Genomic DNA, 19,978 nt, shown 5'->3' on the forward strand with positions numbered 1-19,978 from the left:
ATTGACAAAAGTAAATGATAATACAAGTGAGGCTTTAGCCTTCAGCTGAGTTCTGAGCTGATCAGTWATGCTCCCGCTGCTTGGTTATGAAGGCTGCTCTAGATGCACGTCACCCTCTCTGACCTCAGTAAAATAACTACAAAGATCTCCTTATCCTTTTACTACAAAGTGAAATAACACACACTCAGACAGGTATGAAAACTAATGGAAGCTGACCTGTTGGATGWTCACTCCTTTTCCGTAGCTCCTCTGCTGTTTGGTTTATTTGCTGTAATTTCAGACAGCGTCATTAGCATTGTACTTGAGGGCAATGCTGGTACTTTGTGTCTCAGGCGCCGTTCGCACGTCAGCGCGTGGGGATTTGCAGAGCACCTACAATTTGTTGTCAGTAACTGTTGTGACTGTAAATCCCCAGGCTCTGATCAGCCACTCTGGTGCCTCAGCTCCTATAGGCGCCAGGACTTTGATTTCTTGTGATGTCTACAGCAAATACCTTGAAAGGCCTGGCTTCTCATCCACCTCAGCAAAGACAAATCCCCTGATGTACCCTTGAAACATGATTTTCAAGGTACTTAACCACCCAGTACTTTCAGAAGGTTTCATTTTAGATGGGTTCTCTGTTTAATACAAGTAGAGATTTAGAGTGTGTCTGATATTGCACCGAGCTTTCATGGGAAATGGACCAAGGCTTCACTTTTCCATTTCTTGGTGTGCAGCTTTCACATGCAGTAGTAGAAGCAGAGTTTAAAAATAGTATTTCTTGGGGGGCAAAAAGGTATTTTTGCAGAGGGGAAAAAAAGGAATGAGATTGGGAAACCTTAAAAGTYGGTGAGGAGTCAAACTGTAAATCCCAAAGCCTTGTTTCGTATGCGCAGTCTTAAACTGACTGGAYTGCAACTCGACTAGGTCCTTTTACTTTCAGATTTGCCCACAGTAAATTAACATGGAGAAACCCTGCCTGCTCACATCCCAACCCCTGGGCAGCTTTTAATGGATGGCGCCYGGTTTTCAATGCATTTATTAAGAGATTAACAATAACGCGGCAATATTTTACCTCATTAATRCCGCTACCTCATGTTATCAGCCTCGGGCTTCGCACCGCCTGAGGCTTCACGGCTGGACGTGTGCGAGGAAGCTTGTGAGTGACCGCCCATCTTTGTGGTGTTTCCCCGCGGGGGTGACAAAAATTAGATTTTTTTTTTTTTTTTGGAAGACAAGAATTGGGGAGTTTCAGGTGACGAAATTTGGGTGTTTTGGGGGTGGGCGCAGTGCGCGGCGGCGGCCGCCAGGTGGCACCGGCGGGCGGGCCGGCTCCGCGCGGGCCCCATTGGCCGCGGCGCCATGTTGTGGCGGCCCCTCAGCGCTGCGGCCTGAGCCCCTTTCCACCCCCCGCTTCTTGCGGTTTAATCCCCTGGAAGAAAACACAAACACCCGGCAGAGCCCGCAGCCCAAGGCAGGGCCGAGGGAAGCTGCCTGGCACGGGGCGCAGGCAGGGCCGGCAGCCAGCGCACCCCGGCGCGCCGTCACCTGTTGTGGATGGATGCGCTCAAAAGTCAATTCATAAAATTCCTCACTTGGGCGAGCACAGATGATGCAGAGGGGAGGTATCAGGTGTGTGTGCTGCTGGCGTTGAGTTTCAGAACCTGGCTGGACCGTCGAGAAAAAGCTAAATCTGAGCGCTTGCGCAGCTGCTGTGAAATGCATCAGGTTGTCCTTGGCYGGGCTGTGCTGGCGAGTGGGGATGGGTAACCAGGTAGGATGTACTTGCCAAGGTGTTGTTGTCACCTGAGCATTCCCAGCTGGATTTTTGGGAATCCATGGCTTTTTGGCCATGTTTTTGTTGGCTGAACACGTATGGAGTTGCCATGTTGAAGCCACACGTTGGATCCAGCAGGAGCTCTTTCTCTGGGGCTTTTCCTCACTATTGCATTCTGACAAAAGCAGAGAGATTTCATGTTTTGTTAATGCTTTTGAGTAAAGAAATTGGTCCTGGTAGGGTTTAGTACTGTGRGCAACGGCCGTAAATCAAATCAGGGCCCCCAACTTCAGATTTGATACTCCAGCAGACCATGTTGTCCCTTTCCCTTCCTATTTTTAAGTGTAAAAGAAGTTGGTGCAAGAATTGTTGGTATTTTGCTTAGTTTAGCTTGGCTCAGCCCAAAGCGGAAAGTGGTGCGTGAGGTCTATATTCTATTATTCAAATTTGAGGGTTTGTGCAGTAATTTCTGTGACAACAGCAAAACAACAAAAAAACCAGATTGTTTACTTGACATGCCTGCTACCACAGACTTTTAGAAATTCTGGGTTTSCTCAAATCTGGTTGGATTTTCTTCAATCAGTTCTTTGGAGTGAAAAAAGGCATGACATGTTTTAACCCAAGGCTGTTTTGGGACAGTTGTAACTCACAGAAARTACAGTCTCGCATGAGCACTGCTTAAGCCTAGATTACACATGGTGCTTCCAGTTACACTGTGGGCTCTGCCAGATGAAATATTTAAGCTGACAAAAGCCAGAAAATGGCCATTTCAAAAGTTTTCATTTCCGAGCTATTAGCAATTTGCATAGGATGACAGGAAAAAAAATGATACCTATCATGAAAACAAAACTAGGTCGTCTCCAGAGACTTTGATACATTTCATGATTTACTCAGCTGCAGGTTTTCGCTTTTTCTCCACCACTTTCCATAGGCACATACCACCCAACTTCACATTTCTCAAGCTTCTGCTCTGACTGGTTGTTGTATCTAGTATAATATATGTATGCAAATTATTTTAGAACTTTAGTAATTTTCATAGTTTCCTCAATCCCTTTCTGTTTCATGAGCAATATTTTAGCCAAACCTTTCATTAAGGGACATTGTAACTCCTATTTGTTGTTGTGTGATAATATTTGTCATTATTATACCTCTTGTGTGGGATATATTTAGAAGGCCAAACTGTGGGCTYTGTTTCCATAATAGCTGAAGAGGTGATCCATTTTCTGTAAAAGTGGTTCRAAGTGTTTTTTTTGACAGGGAACTGGATGAAAACTTGTTTTTTGGGGGAATTCCAGCAAAGAGTTGATTGTGACCTCTGATGCTCTGTAGTGTCAAGGACAGATGGGAAGATGGTATGAATCAATATATGTCAACCGCACAGATGGTACAGTCATGCCGTGTCCATATCCTGATCTCCTATCCCTTTGAAACAGAAATTAATAATCCCTTCATTATAGGCAATAGCTGCCAACCAGCTGAAAGATCAGACTGTGACTTAGGGTGAAATTCTCTGCAAGGTTTCTGTGCAGCAAGGAAGCTTGACTGAACGCTGCTTTTTAAAAAGTGGCCTTGGTTTGGTATTGACCTATCTTTGGGCACGGAGGGATCCTAAATGTAGCTGAGGTGCAGGGCAGGCAGCTGTGAGGAATGTGGGGAGGAGCACCAGTGCAGGGGGAGATTTGGGGCATGGAAACATGCGGGGAAAAACATGAGAGAAACCCCCTTCTGCCCCTGGGGCCTCCTCAGGTCTGAGGAGAGTGGCTCTGCTGTGTGCAGATGTACAAAATGATAGTGACACRTCATTTTGGAAATCTGGGAAACTTGGGATATTTGATAACCAGATCCTTTCTGAAMGATGTTAGCAGTGCTCTTGCAATTTCATTGTGCTTTTCTAAAAGGCCCTGCTTTTGTAGACACGAGGTCACTAGAGAATTGCAGTTAATTACTGCTTATGCCTGTCTGTTTTTAAAGCTTGTAATCCCCACAGCTATGGAGAAAACCAACCAACCAGCTAACAAAAAAAAGAAAAGAATTTAAATAAATCAGAACTACTCTTTAGGCTCAGATGAGCAGGGGACAACTAAGACAGCYCAGTTTCTGAAGTTTCCACTTGTCTTCTGACTTGAGTACAAGCGAGCGATTGCTGTGGATGTACTGGGTAACAGGGTCTGGGATGCAGAACCCAAATGAATGAGCTGAGGTGGCTCCTTGTCAGGAGAATTCCTGACATGTAAGTTTTCTGTGTTGCACTGTTCAGAATGAGAGTATTGGTTTGTCCTTGTCTTTGCTTTTAGCAGAAAACAAGGCCTGATATTAAAGGCCACAGTTTGAAGGAKAATATGTAATATAATCAGCTACTGCAACCCACCAAAACGAGTATTGGCACGCCTGCACAGGCTTCACTGGTAATGATGAATTCAGTATTCACCACATGGACTAATTAATGCACTAGAACATCTCCCAGTGCAATTTGCAAGTCACAGATTGCATTAGGTGATACAAATGACTCATTTGTGAACCTGAAGGATGACCTTTGGCAGGACTAACTTCTGACCTCAGAAATATTAAAGAAAGGTTATTTCACCTTGCCATTGTCTCCAAATGCCAAAATAGCCCAATTAAAAACCTTGACATGGAACCATAGGAGCAGATGCGAGTCCTAAAGGGCATTAATTATTTTCAGTGTCAGCTGGTTGTATAACTGAGGCCAAATGAGAGTTTGGAAAGCTATTAAGCCCCTGTCTTACATGGATTGGGTCTAAGGTTTGAATTGAAAATAGTGTGTGGTTTGCATTTGGGTAAGAAACACTGAGCAGAAGGGCAGGTTGTCCCAGTCAGAGGTGTGAGCTACCTTCCTCCGCAATAACTGTTACATGATATTTAAAAATGTACCCCTTCAGTTATACGAATCCATTCCAGCTTCAATATTTATGAAATAATCATTAGTTACCATGCTGCGAGGTCGAAATCCTGTGCATATGTTCAGCATTGTTTCCTTGTGTGCTGTTCTCACCCTCCCTCCCTGGCCACTGATCTTGTTGTGTGTGCGCTTTTTTTCCAAATGCGGTGACAGATGAAGATATTGCACCAAAACTAAGTTCCCATATGGCTAATTTCTACATTTGTTTTAACAACACACAGATTTAAAACAAATGAAAACACAAAGACATGAGTAATCTTGGCGTTCTTTCCAGTGCTCTGTAATTTCTTTCTCCAGGTGGGCTTTTATTGACACATACTGAAATGCCTTGATGTGTCTTAAAAAAGAAACTAGTCAGACCATAATTCACTCAAAGATTTTCATTTGTTTGGGGCAAAGCCTTGTATAACACTCACCATCTTCCAACCTTCCCTTCCKAACTTCAACAGTTTGAAAATAATTAATTTTCTTAGCTCAGCAAACGGAAAAAAAAGTATTTAAGGAGCATGAATAAATAAGCTAGTTATTTTCATCCATTTCAAGAAGGGTTTATGCCACTAAAATCTGCATTGGAGTTATTTTAAAATTTAYTTTCTATTTCCTTTTGCCATGGTTGTTTCAGCATTAGTCACCAAGAAGAGCAAATGATAATGGTTTTTGGATGCCACAATGAGAAGGCTATGATAAGAATAGATAGGTTCTATTTGATGGAATGGTTACTGATATCTCCCAAGGGAAAGACTTCCAAATTTTGGTTATTTTCCCAACAGATATTTTTTCTCACCTGCTGGGAATTGCCCTTTGMCCTCACAGTTCTGAAGCTCTACCAAGGGTATACAATATTTATGTTTCCCATTCACATGAGAGAAAACTAAATAGAGGCATTTTTCTGTCCAACACATTGCTGTGTCCTTCAGCTGCGTCTCCAGTGTTGTTGGTTGTTATTTAGTGGATGGCTCAGTCTTACCCCACTACAGAACTGGAATTGTGTTACTTGAAACTCTCGTGTTTTGTGTGAATGAATGAAATAAGAGATTTAACCAGGAACATTTAACTGTGCTTTAACAGAATTGTTTCCTCAGTCAGATAGTTTGTTACCACTCCTMTGAAATCCTAAAGAATTCACTGTCATTATATGTAGAAACAGATRCCACAAATTCAGAACAGAAGATTTTACCAGTTGTTTTGTTTAGGCTWTATTAACTTATCCTGGTTCAACCTTCACATGTCCAATAATGCAAACTCATCCCTTGCTTTTAGAGCAGTAGATTTCTGGGGAAAGGGAAGTTCACTGTCATGGTCTACTTACAATACTTCTTAACTTTGCTGTTTGCACTGTAGAATTAATCTTTCTGTAGTCTTATGGCAAGTTACAGGCATCTTACTGCCCCACTTATCCTGTTCCTAAACTTGGGTAATTGCCTTTAGAGTTCCTAAAGTGGTTGCTGGATTCTTAAAGGGCATCTCTTCTTAAAAAATTGGGGAAAACATTTATGGAAATTGAAAGAGATTGAGAAGGAGAATGACAGGATTGCACCTAATTTCCACATTCTATTAAGGAACAAAGTCAGGACATAAACGTAACCTTTCTTGTGTCCATGTGTGACAGATAATTTAGTGTTTTCTTAAGCAGGTCTGCTTGTGTGTTACTGCTTGCAGAAGATGCTTTTCCATAGCCACAGTTAAAGCAGGAAGAAAAAGAATAGTAGTTAAAGAAGGCAGTGAAGGAAAGGGAAAAGCCTAGATGCAAAAAAAAAAAAAAAGGTACAACTTTGTTGAAATAAGAGTTTTTTCCATGAGCACTGAAACTAATGAAACGAAACCCTGTTTTTCCACAGATTTGTATTGTTTCCTGTGCTCCTTTATCACAATAAGTCCATTCATCATGTCTGCTTGTCACCATAATGTTCTTTGATCACTGACATAACCTTTATAGCCCTCACTCCAATATTCTCAGTACTTTCCTATGAACCCAAGTTCCGCTGCAAACATCCAGTGCTCTCCTGCCTTCCTTTAGAACTGTCCTTTAACTCTGATCCTCATATCCTGTGCTCCCTTCCACCTGGGCTGCACAAGGATGCATTTGCTGCTTTCCTGGCTGAGTTGTCCCTGTCTTTCATGGCAGAATGACTTTTTCTGTCAAGGCATTTTCATGAAAATATAAAAACTTTACTTTTTTCTGAGATCTACATAGAGAATGGACAAAGGGTTAAAACTRTTAGGGAGAGAGATTCATGAGCAGACAATGTGATCTCGCAGATCCTGGTTTCCTTAGGAAATGAGACTAAAAAAAAGGCCTGATTGCCTCAGGGGAAGACGACAGGAAACTGCCCCACTGGCCAATTATGGCATTGTTTTCTTGTAATGTGGTTTATTTGCCATACTGATGAKCATTGTACCAAATCTGAGCTCAGAGGTGTTTGGGTGTCTCTGATGCTGCTCAGTGTTGCAGTAACTACATTTTCCTGTGGAAACAAGCTGAAATGGCTACATAGGAATATAGGGCAGGGTTAGTGAAGTGAAYTCATTTCAGGCTTTGCAAATTCTAATAATGTCTACCTATAACAACACACCTGTGGTTYGGAGCATTTCAGTTCCAAAAAGCCTTTTCCAGATGCTTGTACTTCTGACAAATACTGCCTCCTGTGTCAAAATGTTCTGCATTAGGCAAGATGTGAATATTATCAGAATGTTTGATTTAAAAATGAGCTATTGTTCTTGTGTCTGTGAATGCTTTACATCCTACCTAAAGTTGGTAGGTAGTGCTGGTGGTTTGGTGCTGAACCTGAAATTCGTCAGAGATTTGGTCCCTGGGTCGCAGAAGTGTCTTTCAGTGATTAGTTGAAAATCTGGTTTGAGTTCTCAGTGCTCTAATGGTTTAAAAACCTTGCTCATGMACCCTGGGTTTCGTTATATAATAGCAGGCTTTTCCAAACGATCTCCCAGCATCCCCTGGCTTGGTGCCTGYGCTCAGCCAAAGGAGAGGCTCGTTCAGCAGGCGATTTTACCATTTTCAACTTGTTGTTTGCAAAATTTAAAAGGCCGGATTGCACTGGATTCCATTTATACCRTGTGGGTGTATCCAGGATGTGCTTTGTCAGGATGTTTGGAAAGAGATCTCACTCTGAAGTTGCATTCAGAATTGTTCWGTTGGTTGTGTGATGGCGATATGGAATCATCACCTGCACTAAATGTGAATGCAATGTATAAAATATGACATAGTTTCMTAAGAGATGTGAAGGATGTGTATGGAGTAAAGCATGGTTTTAGAGGAATGTCTTTGTAAGAAGACAGACTGGGTGGAAAAGAAAAAAATATCCTTTTAATTTCACCATATTCCATTTTGTGGCAGGATAACATAGCCAGCTGAACTTTTCGTTCAAAAACTAAACTGATTTGGGAAACCTAATATCCTCAGACATTGCCATGGATTTGATATTTTTGCTAAGGTTCACATATATTACTCACATTTTGGCCCATTAGGTAGATTATCAGAATTGCAGCCTGTGTGTGCTGATGGCTGTACTGATTTAAAATGCCATTACKGGCAACTTTTGCATTGGATTACATCCTCCCTGACCCCCGAAGTTAATGGAATTACAGAGGGAGTGGTGTATTAGCCCAGAGGTTTGGCCTACAGTCATCTTTCCCATTTGTGGCAGAATGGCATTGTCAGGGACCACGCGGGTTCAGGGAAATGGTGAGCTCAGAGTTGGGGCTTTTCTTGGGTGTGTAGTGGCTGGTTTTCAAAATTGCTTTTCTTATGAGACTGAAACTGATACATTAACATTCTCCTGTTTTCAATTAGCAAAAGCTCATTTTGAAAAAATATTGCTGGCCCGTTGCATGGTAGATGATAGGAAGAAAAAAGCATGGAAAACCAGGTGTAATGAGTGCCAGTTTTTAACCAATGGAAATACAACATAAAATAGTGGCTGTGGTACATTATATAAAYTGTGTTCCACCTGGCTTGCATTGTCCCTTTCTTACATTTATGGTGTGAACATTTTTTCCCTCTCTGGAAGCAGCTGGGAAGTGTAAATTTCAGGTTTAAGTAGGTGTGTGTTGTTGCCTGTGGATCTTTTTTTCCTTCTATGAGAGTGGGTAATGGCACGACTGTATTTTGGAGAAGGCTATCATGACCAAACCAGTCCTTACCACCCCACTGCACTGTCCCTTTAAATAAAGCATGCAGAGTTCACTTTCTGAAGTTCATTAGCTTGTGTTATCAATAATTTAGGATAATATTCCAGTGGTGCCTAAGTGCCTGGACCACCTTATTTTCCCTGTCAGCTTTCTCATACCCTAGCAGTCCAGTGAACTTGATAAGTGTCCCATCATCCTGTTAATCAAATTACTTATGAACCAAAATTGACAGTTTTCATTAATTATAAAGGATTATTCTAATTGCAATTCAAATTTATTCATTTAGAACAGACGGCATTCAGTAATATTTCAGGAAATTTGCATATTAAATGGAGAGGGTCGTCCATTAAGTATGGTAATGTATGCATATTTCCTTATTTTTAACTTCTGGGCCATATGCACTGCTGCTACTTCAGCAGGTGAAAAACCAGAACGTGCTTAATTTGTTCAACAAACACAGGGGCCATCGCACATCTTTTGGCACTAACCACCATTGTCCTTCTTCCTTTTTATTCCTCTCTCTCACTCCGAAAATAACTTGTATCCTTTGAAGAAACTTTTGATAAGCCTGTTTTTAAATAAATATGTCATTTTTTAATTTATATTTTTTAAATGGTAGGCACAGCTGGTTGGGGTTGATTGAAATGTTTTGCCATCGAAGCTGTGTTCATTAATTTCTTCAAGATGCTGAAGCAGGCATTAAGGATGCCTGCTGGAGTCCTTCCCAGTGTCATGTGGAACAGCGAGGGGGCTAATCGTCAGCCTTGTAACATCAACTGGTTACCCCCCTCGTGCGAGATGAACCTTTCCCCTCCAGTGAAAAATGAACCTGTCTCAGACAAAAGCACAAACTATGCATGCAATGAGACAATGTCATTATTCAAACCTATATAAGGCTCTGCTCCCACATCATTAAGGATCATATCTTCATGATATTAATAAGCACCTACCTTAAATCTTTTACTAAAGTTACACACAGGTATATTTATATCTGTGCCTWTATTGATGGTGTTCTAGATTGGGGATAGGGAGGCTGGGGCACAGGATACTCGCATGTGTGGCTTTCAAACTGGTAAACTGCTTCTGCACCTAATGTGAAAGCTGTGTTGTCATGCATCACATGATCCAGCTAGCAGTGGGTTAGCTAACATACCCAGAAATTATTGCCATCTTGTCTTAATGGTTTTAGTAAAACATCTGTCAACTCATTCATCTTAAAAAAAAAACCCCAAAACAAAAAAACTTTTCTTGGAAAAATACATTACTCATTTAACTTGTTTTTAAGTAGGTTTCTTTAATTTTCTAGAGTGACATGAAACTCTTTGGTGTTTCATTTGCAGATATTTTATTTTTGTTGGATTCATTTGCTCCAGGCTGTTTATGTATCATGTTAAATATTTTTTTTAACTGCCGTATCGATTGAAAGTTACTCAGAATAGCAGTGTGCAAATTACAATTGTGTTTTTTGAGCAGGAAGTGAAATTCAAATGAAAGGAATGTGTACTGCAAATGTTAATTATCTCATGCTGCCCTTCTTCTGCGCTTCTAACTGGAGTCAGGAAAAGCACCACGTAGCAGTGCTTCTTGAGCACTTCTAGAACAAAGTTTAAAAGCACATGCTTAAATACTTTACTCCGCTGGGATCATGGGCAGGAAATGAAAATAGTATTGAGAAACKATTAACTTTGATTTTCTACATGAACTCTGAAACTCACAAGGGGGTGTATTGTCTAAAGAGTTCTTTATAAGTGGTGAGGTATCTGGCAGAGGTGTTTTCRGGGGTAAGGGGGGGTTCTGGATAAAAAGAGATGTGGAAAAATAATTCTGCAACCCATCTGAGAGCTTTCAAACTATGAGTGCAGTTCTCCATTCTAGAGAATTCTGACCATCCTGTGAAGTTCTCTTGAGTGCTGACCACTTGCCTTTAGTCAGACTTCAGTTTCTTTAAACAAATTTCAAGTTTTGTTGCCACTTCTTCTGTGCCCTGCATTTACAATAGAACAGGGAGGAAACATCTTCAGCTTTGAGATGAGAATTTCTGGAAGAGGGAGCGCTCTGAAACAAAGTGTCTTGAGCTGAGGGGTAGAGGTTATTCTTTATAATGTGTACATGGGCCAGTGCTTCACCATATGGGAAATCCATATGTCCYGTTCATTTTCCCTGATATTTATTGTGCTCTCCTCGGTAAAGGCCACACTTTGCCTGGGTTCAGTCTGTGTGTGGCAAGTTCAGCACAGAAGGGGCACAGTTTGTACACAGGGCAGCTTCACKGAATGGTCAGCAATTGCAGCGTGTGGTCCTGGTGAACTTAGACCTGGGCATGAGCTGTTTGTCTGTCCCAGAGCCTCCGATTGCAACACTGACAGTCTTGGCCTTATCCAGAGTTCTCTAGGCCAAATGCYCCTTCTGATCACTTCACATCAGGCCTGATTTGCCTTTCCTAAATGCACAAAGGACATGGCATCACCATTGTGCAACTCTCATCTCTGCTCGAGTTTTGTGCTTACTGTGTCTTTCCTGRGTTAAGTCCAATTTCCTGACTGTATGTGTTTATCTAAAAATATCCAGGACTGGCACAACAAATTCTTGTTGGCCAAAGAACCTTAAAAATGTAGTAGATTTCTCCAAAGATGTCAATTTATTTAATCTAAAAATAATTGAAAAACCCTATCCCTAATTAGCATTTGTGAAGCATCAACTGATTTGTCATCATTGTTGATGGCTGACTGTTTTGCAAATAACAGATCTGTTAAAAATATTCCCTTCCTTTCTGTTCATATCCTGATTTCACTCTTTGATATCTGCTAATGTATTCACAATTATTAGAACTTAATTTAATTGAAAGTCTGCAGGCCTGGGAAGCACACAATCCTAGAATTTGTCCTCTGGCTGCCAGTTTTTTTCTCTGCATGTGCAAGACATTTGTAAATTGTCCCTGGTCTTTACACTTTGCAGCCCAGAGGYAGATTTACATATTCACTCAGGAAAAATAAAATAAAAAAAAATCGTATCTAAAGTTTGTCATAAGCTCAAGGCACTGTGGACTTCTTGTGTTACATGCATTATTCTCTTCATCTCCTGCTTCTCTTGATGTGTATGCTCTTTTTTGTTTGCATGGCTTGTGTGTAAACTTGTGAAAGTAGCAGGAGGTAGGTATCCTGCTACCAGCATAGCAAGAAAGAYGGAATAAGTCAGGAAAATTTGGTGTTTGTGTTGTTCCATTTTCCTAGAAARTGAAAATCTGGTATGTCGTGAACCTCTGCATTTAAGAGTCAAAATTTTCATATTTTWAAAAATAATATAATGTTTTTAAAAGTCAGGAGAATACGTAAAATTTAATTGTAATGGAAAAGGTTTTTTAGCTGTATTTAGGCAACCACAATTTGTACTCTAGACCCACAGACTATGCCACAAGCTGGCTTAGACTTTTCAGTAAAAGAGCAGATGTTYACAGAAAGCAATAAATAAACCTGATGTATTCCTCTTCCAGAAGCCAGGTTTTTGGCCTTGCAACCAAGATAACATCTTCTTCTGTACACCTTATAGAAACCAGAAACACTCTTGATACTCCACTTTTGATTCAGTAGGCTTCTGCATTATGTATGTCCCSGTGTGCATCTCGTGAGCAGATCCTTCAGGGGAAGAGGGGCTGTGCCCATGCCTAGTGGTGCATATAAGTTGTGGTATTAGCGGAGTGCCAGGAGAGGTGCAAATTATGATAGGGCTCACAACTGTTCTGGCATGTTGGAATTTTACAAGAGCTCAGTAAGGTACAAAAACAATGTGTGAAACTGGTGAAAATCTCTGCTTATGCCTCATTTTTTCCATAGGAATTAGAGTTTTTCTGATTAGTATCTTAATAAAACCCTTCCTGTGTGCTCATCTTTTCCATTTCTATGCATCATAAAAGGGCCATTCAATTAAGAGATTTTGAGAAAGCAAATTTGGATTCTCAAAGGAGGAACAGGACCTTTCTCACACCCATACACCTGTGCACATGGCACATGAGAAGACCCACACCATTTGTTCTAAGAAATATTTAAAGATATGAGAAAATTACCAGGTATTGCTGAGATTAGTCAGAAAGTACATATTAATACATTTTTTATTATGAAAAGGAAATCATACTTAAATAAAATATATGGTTTTGAAAAAGTCATATCTGCCTCAATGATTAAACATATATGTCTTTACTCCTCTGATTTCATCAAGGTAGTTGAAGCTCACATGACTTTTGAGACTGGTATTAGGAAGAGAGACAGCAAGTTTTTCATTTTGCCTTTRCCTTTCTTCCTATTTTCCTCCTGCCCTCCTTCTTCCCTTCTCTTCCTCTTTTCATTCTCTTTAATTTCATTTTTTTTTTGTTTACTTATTGACAATAGGTTGCATGCAAAACACTCATTTGAGCAAAATATGTGTGGGCAATATTTCGAATCTTTAGTGACTACATTTGTGACATAGTAAGTTCTGTGTTCCTAATTCAGTCCTTCAATCTATATAGTCTTACGTATTTCTGACATCAATGTGTATAAAACTGGAAAAAAGATTGTAGAAATCACATATATTGTATGTGCTTCCTTCAGATATTCTGCCAAACCAAAGCTCTGCCTGTGGGATTTGTGARGAAAATCCTTGCTTACCTGTGTGGCAATCTGATTGTGCCCTGAAGCTTAGGTTGTTTGTGCCTATTTTTAGCATGAAGCATCACAACTGATTTTATGAGTCATTAAAATTAGCCAGCCCTTTCTAAAATCTCATGTTAGGGCTTTGTGCTGTTTTGTGGGCAGTGCTTGACACACAGATGTTTGATGAAATGATTTTGCCGTCTCTTGGTGTAGAGGATTTTGGTGAAGAAGAATCATGTGGTGTGGGGTTACTGGATGGGGTCTCAGAGTCCCATGCTCAGGCACAGATTTCTGAGGCATTTTTGGAGAAGCCATTTTGCATCTCTCAGTTCTGACTCCTAATGCCCCAGTGTAGGTTCTTTATCTCTCCATCCTCCCCCCTGGCAGTCTCTGTTAAGTCCTTTTAGGCAAGAATTGTCTGTATTTGTGTTTTTGCATGATGCTGTGAGATTYCACTTTTGCTTGCAGCATCTGTACGTTCTCCTGTGTCACCCTTAGCAGGAACAGCCCCACCTGAGGCACAKCTACTTGGCTGTTGCATTGGTGCAGCAGAGCAGGTGACACATTAGAGGGCACAACTTTTTGGGTATGTTTAAATGTTCAGTGTCATGTATGACAAGAAGCATCATGTTTCACTCTGTCGTTTGGTTTGCTGCTACTGATGAGTTTTCTTTCCTAATGTGGCATAATATTAATGTTTCTGCCTGACAACTTCCAAGCCTGGGGGTCAGAGCTCATGTTTCAGCACACGAGACACCCAGCTRTAAATCTTTTTAAATAATACAGAAGGCAAGATGGGGTCACTGCAGAAAAAGCCAGCCAGTCTGAACRAAGTGGCATTGATGCATGGAAGAAACTGTGTGGGTTTGGTTGGCATTGCATAGGCACCGCTCTGAAGTTTTTCTTCTGGAAAAATGAAATGCCTGTTTTTCTGCTGAAAAATTTCTGGTCTTAATTCCGATCTATTCTAAAGTTTATTCAGTCAGCTTGACTGTGCCTTTGTTTTTTGGGTTTTTTTTTTGTGTGTGTTCAGAATACTGCAAGCATGGTATAGGATATCTGTGCACATATAATGACCACTGTATGTAATTTCTGTGAATTGATAGCTAGCAATTGATTACTGGCAGCTGAAAATAGATTCATGGAGTTACTGCATGTCTTGTTTTTAATAGGAAAATCCAAAGGGAAAAATCAGCATCCATTGCATTAGTAAATATGGCAGAAGCTAATCTCATGCAGTGTCTGAAGAGGCAAAACTGTCACAGATTGGATCTTCTGTTTGTGCAGCAGTTTCAGGATTTGCACCATGGATTGGTGTTAGATCTGTATTTTTCTCACTTCCCACTACTTGTATTTATGCTGCTTCTTATCTTTGCAAGATGGATGTWATATGTACCTGTCCTTAATATCATCTGAGCAGCACATGCAGGTTTTGTTACATTAGATATTTGCTTATACGATCCACACAAGACTGTGTGGACCAAGCATGGCATAAAACCACCAGTGCACTTCTAAAGTTTTATTTTTCAGACAGTGGCTTTATGATTGTATATTCTCCAAATTAAATGGAAATCGTTGGTTCCTGTTGTAGTTGTAATAACAGTAAAAATAACYATCTTTTCATAGCATTATTGCCATTATCTGTAACGTATTCCATATGTATGGAATACAATGAGAAAACAGAACCACGTTCTTTAAAAGAATCCACTGTATTCGATGCTGAGGGTGTCGGGGGTGTTATCTGGCTTTTGTCCTCTTAAGGAAAGCTTTAATACTTAGAACTAATGACTGAGTTATGGGAGTTTTCCAGACAAATAGCAATTAAAACTTACAGGATGAAACTGCCTTTCTGCTCCTATATGCACACACATCATTGAATTTAATGCCCCTTCTTTGTGTATGCTTTTGTCCTCTGTAATTTTCTGCAAGTGACTGGGTGCAGGAGTCAATCTTTTAAGTTTAGCTGGCAATTCTCTATGGAAAACATCCTGCAGTATCCACTGTTTTGTTGCCTAKATGACCATCAGCCACCCTGTGCCTTTTTCTGATGGGTACAACAAACACAAGTAGCTACCACCTGTAAAAAGTCTTTAATGAAGAGAAATTCATTGACAGGAGGAACCAGCTTATGAGGGAGCATGGTGGTTTAAAGGACAACACTTGTTTTACAAAAAGGGAACTGGGATGGAGCACAGAGATAAATCCATTTAGACTGATATCTAGCGGCTTTAGTTAATTGTTATTGTAATCTGTTTTGGGTGGTGGGTAAGGAGAGATGCTATCCTGTCCTCTTCAAGTGTGGCTAAGGGAAGCGTGACATTCTAATTTTGGGACAAATCAAGCAAGGAAAAAGGGCTGTCAAGCCGAAGTACAGGAGGGCAGAATGGTAGAGAGCWCTTGGTAATTCTTACTTCTGTTGGCCTTGGATCCGAAAGCAGGATCGCTCAGGCAGCTACATTAAAGTAGGTGCTRTGGATAAAAGGGAATCCTAACTATATCTTGTTCAAAAACACTAAAGTACTTAGCTTTATTTTAATGGCTCTTTCTCCATCATTTCTTGCCTCTTCTCTGTCTTTTTCACGGGAGGTGACTGTCTCATCAGGAGCAGGCCCTCAGCTTGGTTGTTGGTAGTTTGAGTCTTGACCCTGAATCTTCTCCTGTGTGAAATGCTGTGTATCCCAGCAGCATTCCAGAACAAAACCAGATGGTGAGTCCTACCCTGGTTCATGGATGCAGTTTGGAAAATGAGGGGATGAAGAGCTCTGGCCTTTGCTTTGATTTTTGGTCTCTTTCTGGTTAATCTCTCACTTAGAACATAAATCACAATAGTTCTGCATGTAAAGTAAGTATTTGCATCATCCTTCTCATGGAAAACAACCCATAAAACCTAGGTATTTATTACTATGATCAGCTCTTGGTCTAACATTTCTGAAGATGAAATGAGAAACTTCCATAAAAGCAGCTCCTTTCCCCCTTACCCCATTTGTTCAAATTAATTAACATTATGACAATGCTGTGTTCTGCCTACGCACTTAATAACCTCKGGAGAATAGATTAGTCTAATATTATTTGCTTACAAAGATCAGTTTTGATAGGATTTTAAGTGCAAACACTCTTGCTTGTAATCAACAATTCCTGCTACTCCGAATTTTTGCATCTTCAACTAAAACATCTATTACACAGGCCACCTGTGGTGATAAGTGAATCTTGTCTGTGAAATTATTTTAAACACTCTCAATTCACTAAAAATGTGTATTTATTCTCTGCATTTGTAAGCTGCACACATCATTCCTCCTTTCCCCATACTCAGTTGCTCTGTAATATCAAATTACTCTTAAACCACTTGTGTATAAAGTGTCTGCTTTAGAAAAAGGGATTCATAATTGGAAGTCTCCTTTTTGTATTTCCTCCTCTTCATCTCTTTTTTCCTGTTGCTGTGCAGCACTTTTATGTATTTCATAGTGCAGGAGGTGGTAAACACCAGGGACTGTAGAGCTCCTAGGACACGTTGAATGAGGGGTAGTGAAGATCTCACTTAGGACTTGGTTTGAAATGAAGCACGAAAGTGTTCTTGGTGATGGAAAGTGTTGTTAGAGATGTGGCTACTGAAAAGGAAAGCACTGGAATCTGCAGTGGCATGGGCAAATCTGGAAGCCATGGGTGTTACACTGTGCSTTTCTGCTGCTGTGTGTGTGTATTTGTGCCAGGAGGTGCAGGCAGCGATGCTCCTGGGTGTTGCTGTGTTGGGGAGTGTGTGGTGTGGCGGATCGTCCCTCTGAAATGTGCAGGCTCTGTGCTCAGCCTGTGCCCTGCCCTTCTGGAGCCAGATCTTGTTGTCTGTGCTGGCCAGACAAACCCTTTGCAGCAAGAGGTGTTGCCTGAGCTAAGAATTTCAGGTGGGCAAACCTGATTGTTGTGGCAATGTAGAAGAGAGGTTAGCAGAGAGTTTCTGTTTGCCTTTCTCTGAGGTTCTTCCTCCCTGTTATCCCCAAACATCGGAAAGGCTCGATCAAAACATCCCCTCTGGTCTTGCAGTCCTGTCTGTGTTCACGTGATGGTGGTGGGTGCTGAAAGATGACAATTCCTGAGTGCAGCCAGCCCTCCAGAAGGCCAGTATGTGTGGCAGTGGCCTGGCCTGTTTCAGTACCAAATGAAAAAAATGGGTTTATAGTTGTTTAATAAAGCAGGAGACAAATGTTGCCCCTGTGCAGAGAGGCTGAATTACGTACTTCATGAACCAAATTAGTATCACAATGCTTTGCTTTGTTCAAGAGGTGATATGCATTTACGGGCCCATTTTTCAGCAAGATAAATATGACATACGCCAAGACTTCCCTGAAGTAAATAGTGTAAATAATAAAAGACTCTGCCAAGGAAAGCTGAGAAATGACTTAATCCTCACCCATTTATACTATAATGCCAAAATGCCACTGACCAAATTGTAGAACAAACTGCCCATTTAATCAGCTCTCTCTAACGTTACAGAGCACGTTGTCTTCCTTTCTAACGATTCTCAGTATTCTTTCGTTTGGTTATTAAGCCTTTGAATTTAAGCATTTATCCAGACTGGACTATTTGATACCATTGGAGTACTGCTTTATTTCAAGGTGTTTTTTGACTATTAGCTTTCTTTGGGGGGTTAAAAATGTGAATTATTGTACCCTTTAATTTGTTAAAGGAGGTGCTTTACCTTAGATACTATTTTTTTCTTATTTTTATTTCTGCTTTGTTAAATCCTTTTCTTCTTTCTCTGGCACCCAGGGCCTGCCAGCCTGGACAGAAATGATTAAAAGACTATGTAAACATGTAGGATGGGATTTTCAAAAGTGTTCAATATTGCCCTAGCTGGGGAGCATTGCCATTGAACAGTTGTGTGAATGCTGAGTGCTTTTGAAAATCCCACTCTTAAAGTATCAGTGTTTTAACAGAGAACCTCCTTTGACACGGTTGCTCATCACAGGGCACACTCTGCATGTGTGACATCTTTAGTTACTGACAGTCAAGCCTGTAACAATGAGACGTGGTCTTTGTTGGAACCCCACTGTGGTTTGCTTTTAAAATAGTCTAATAAGGGGATTGGAAAGCTGAATGTGGGGAACTTTAGATGGCAATTTGGGATTTAATCGGGAGAAGGGTGRTTGCCTTTGGTTTCCAGACACTAACTTTTGTGGCTTGAGTTAAGCCTTTAGAGGTTGRGGAAAGACAGCCAGCAGAAGGCAGCCAGCTCTTTTTAGGATTGGAGCATGAGCTCTGACCAGAACAGGAATAATTTGCTTCCCAGGAAGAGTTGTAATTTAAAGTATGTCCAGAAAATCAGGAATACCTCAGGAAACTGTTTGCTCRCATACAGTGGAAATGCTCTTATGTATAAGAATTTATCTGATTGAAGAGTTGGGGAATTGAATTTGTAATAATATCAAAGTGTTAATATAACCCATCCTTCTCAACTAATCAATTATTTTCTTGAAAACATTTCCTCGTGCACTCACACAGTTCTGGAGAGGCCCAGTGCCAACTGACAAAAACAGCTCACGAGGGTGATTTAGTCACAATAGAATGGCATCAATCTCTGTGTGCCAGTGAAGACCACACACATGAACAAGAAAAAGATGTGCTTGCTCCTAACCTGTCAATGAACAAAAGTGATAGGGAGGTCAGGGGTGTAAATCCGTATAAGAACAGAAATGGGCTTAGTCATGGATCAGATCAAGAAAAAACAAACCAGTCCTTTAGTACCCAAAAGTATAAAAAAACCCCCAAACCTGAATTTGTGGATGGGTTATCTTAAATGGGTTCTATTTCTGGCCTTTGGAAAGGAAGGAAAGGCTATTTGCAATATCAGCATGTGCTGAACTGAGGGCTCAATGCTGCTGTGAGGAGAATGGTGTTCTCAGCTCGGCATCTGATTGCTGAGATCTTCTCCTGTGAAGAGTGGTTTATTTATTTAACTTTTTTTTTTTTTAAATTGAATTTTATTCTGCAGACTGAAGTAAATGGAAATAAGAACTTACTATATACCAGCAGAACAAGCAGTCTTAATAGATGCTTATGGTATGGAAATTTGCCTCTGAATCCTCTTATCTTCTGTTTGTAAACAGGGATGAACATGGCTCTGTGCAAACATTCACAGTAGGTGCCCTCTGACAACTTCACAATTTTCCTAACCTGATGAATAAATCACTGTTCCRCCTGGCATAATTCAAGAATGTAAATTTTGTTTGTTGTTGTAGATAACAGGCTTGTGCTGGGGAAAACATGATTAAGCRCAGTCCTTTCCCTGGAAAGCTTTTACTTTAGTTCCACGTTCCTACCTTAGGTTCCTTATATTGATGCAGAAGAATTGCAGTCTGAATGCAGTATCTCACTGCCAGATCAGGCCCCAGGACCTGCAAGGCAAGGCCAAGTGTGAGAAAAAAAAAAAGGGTAATTCCCTTGTTGCCTCAGCTTTGGGTTAACAACTTTCCATAGAAACTTGGTCTGCAGTCTGGAGGATTCAGGAAAGGCAGAGCAATGCACTATTCCCCCTCTCCA

Source organism: Malurus melanocephalus, unplaced genomic scaffold, assembly GCF_030028575.1.
Source record: "Malurus melanocephalus ecotype Western Australia unplaced genomic scaffold, MMel_1.1 scaffold_404, whole genome shotgun sequence".
NCBI lineage: Eukaryota > Metazoa > Chordata > Aves > Passeriformes > Maluridae > Malurus > Malurus melanocephalus.